This window comes from Hylaeus anthracinus, unplaced genomic scaffold, assembly GCF_026225885.1.
Source record: "Hylaeus anthracinus isolate JK02 unplaced genomic scaffold, UHH_iyHylAnth1.0_haploid 5, whole genome shotgun sequence".
NCBI classification, from domain to species: Eukaryota; Metazoa; Arthropoda; class Insecta; order Hymenoptera; family Colletidae; genus Hylaeus; species Hylaeus anthracinus.
Window position 1 is genome coordinate 5,099,292 of NW_026535322.1, and position 3,074 is coordinate 5,102,365.

Sequence of the window (3,074 nt, forward strand, 5' to 3'; positions counted from 1 at the left end):
TTTTATTTCGTCGTTGCAGGCCTGACTTAGACTTTCGAGACATCGGGGGAGGTTTCTAGGTTGGTCGTTTTCGCAGAACGCCGCGACGCTCGACGTCCAATGCTGCGGGGCCATTACGATTATCTTTAGCCGGCGAAAAACGACGAAATGGAGCCCCGTCGAGACGACGGAATGACTCGCCACTGTCGCAAAAGGAAGAAAGGGAAAAGGAAATTCGTCGTTCCAACCGGGTTCAACGGCAACAAAGACGTACATGAATCATTTTTCTGTATACGATACATGGGGTAAGAAAGATCTTTTCTGGCGACCGATTGGGGCAGACGTTATAGTCAGTCGTTTTAGCAAAATTTTCTTTTCGGTTTCTCCGATTTCTACTTATCTCGCTATAAAAATACGATATTACATTCCGAACAACCCCGGTATAGAATAACAAAGAAAACGATGATTCGGCCCCCTCGAATCCGTAGCATGGGTTCATCGCAGTGGAGATTGAAGACAAGGTGTCGACGGCTTCTATTTTTGTGAAAATTCAGATTTTATTTCATTTCTTTTTTTTTTTTTATTTTTTTTTTCACGTTGTTGTTCAATTTTTCAGTAATCAAAGTTCGGTGTTTCGTCGTCTCGCGAAGAGTTCAGGTGACGTGCGAAAGCAACAGACAACAAGAGTCGCGACCTATCGTGAGACCAAGACGCGTTCGCCTATTTTCTTTCTCTCGGAGAACAATAATTCGTTTTCTTTCATTTTTCATTTCTTTCTTATCCGTTTCATTCACGTTTAACCTATCGATAGAGCGTATAATAGTTAATATTACTGAAGTATAACAGATGATATATTACAACCGTTAATCCTAAGAGAATAGGATATCTTTCGAAAGGATCATGGTACCCGTGGATCAGATTACGCGTGTCTTTCACGTCCTCGAACATTCGTACTTCCATCGCGACGGAAGATTCATCTCGCATCTCAATCAAGTCGCGTATTCTCCTCGCTTCGTCGTTAAGTACATGAACAATAATGAATAATCAATAATGACGATAATAATAATAGTAATAATAATAATAATTAATAAGTAATAATAATAATAATAATAATAATAATATTAATAATAATATAATATCAATAGTATTAATTTATTTTCCTATTACCTTAATCGATCGATTATGTAATAATTAATACTTAACGTTATAATCCATCCTAACAAACGCCTCTTTCTCTAAACTTTTTACAAGACTTTTGGTTTCTTTTCTCCGTTACATCATGCGTATATTAACGTACTACTTAAAATTCTAACGAATCGAGTTAACCTCGTCTAAGGTCTCGAAGAGTTTAGGACTAGACAGTCTCATTCTTCATAGCCCGATCCTCCCTCTCTCTTCCGTTCACGCTAGAGCTAGTTCACCATCCCGTTCAGTTTCTTCTGTCGGTTTCCAAAAAAAAAAAAAAAAATCCTTCTTTTCGTTCAGTTTTTCAGCCCCTGTACACGAGTTAGGCGATTAGTTTCGCGCTAACGAAATCACTGACTAGTTTCTAACCGTTAAGACTACTCGGTTGTGCTAATTAAGGCACCAGATCACTTGTAAGATTGGACGAACGAACTTTATCGGGGGTAGAATAGTATTTGAATCGTGAGACAGACGGAAATGTTAATTTTGAGCGATAGCATATGGGTTTTTGTCAATATTTCAGCCAATTTGTGGTGGGGCAAAGTTCTATAAAAACATTAGAAAATATTCATGTAAATGTTTGTGATGTATTCTATATAGATGACTTCTTATATTGTTTATTTTTTATGTGAAAGTATTTCTAGTCACAAACTTAACTCATGATCTTCCAAGCGTGAGGTTTTTTAGGATTTTTTAATCTTACATGCTTGGCTTTCCTCGGTTCTAAAAAATATTCTATTAGAAATTCTGTGCAAAATATAGTAGAATATTCTCCAGAAGATTTCTAAAATTTTCTGATATTTCTCATTTTTAGAAATACAGTTTAATAAACTTCATCCTTGGAAGATCACAAATCACTTCAATTTTTATTCCGAAGAACCAAGCCCCACAATTAATAAACATTGCTGAAACAGTTGTAGACACGGATCTTTTTATGTAATTTGACGACAACTCCTCGCGAGGGTTGATTATCGTCATTCGGATAACCAATGAGGGCGCAATTCGTTCGTCCGTTGGTCCTCGTTGAATTCGTACCGCGAAACGATGATTCGTTTGAATAATTCTCGTTAAGACACGCTAGAAAGGCATCGTCATTAAGACACTTGGGTGATTTCGCTTCTGAGCGATCTCAAGACAACATCGACGTAATTACAACCTGCGACCGCCGTCACTTGCAAGTCGTTGCTTTACCTAAAAGCGTCTACAAACATTCATCGAATCGCTTAGAAAAATCCTTCCTAATCGATCGCGAACGAGATATACTCCTAAACGATCAATTATATCCACGAAGCTGGCAATGCCATGCCGAAATGGACCCCTTCTCTCCCTGTTTAACATTTTCGACATTTTCGAGTAATCAGGGATCGCACAAAGTGTTCCAATTTAAACGTCTGGAAATTGACTGTGAGAAACGGTTGTCTCTCAAAGTCGACTCTATTCAGCCACAAATAGTTTCAAAAATACTTAGAAACATTGCTACTTGGACGCAAAAATGTTAAGGCGATTGAGGAACACTTTGTGTTTGGTACATACTTCGAGTACTCGATTTCTGAGTACCCTCGTGAGTCTTGAACTACGCGGAAGCTTCGTGGCCATTTTATTCGCGCTGAGGTCGTCGGGTGCACAGAGTTTCCTACGCAGAAAGTAGAAAAAAAAATCCCAACGTACCTACTGAGCTACACAGCTACCGAGCTACGATATGTTCAAAAAAGATAGCGAACACGAATAAATAAAACCACGTGACTTGCGACGGGACTCCATGCTCCAAGTAAGTACAGATCGAATAGAAGTTACGTAAGTTGCTATTTAAGTACAATAATTAATATTCTGCAGCGAAAGTGTCGACGTAAGAGAGAATGTATAAAAATATCAAATAAAGTAACACAAAGGGACGTACGTTTAAAATTGAT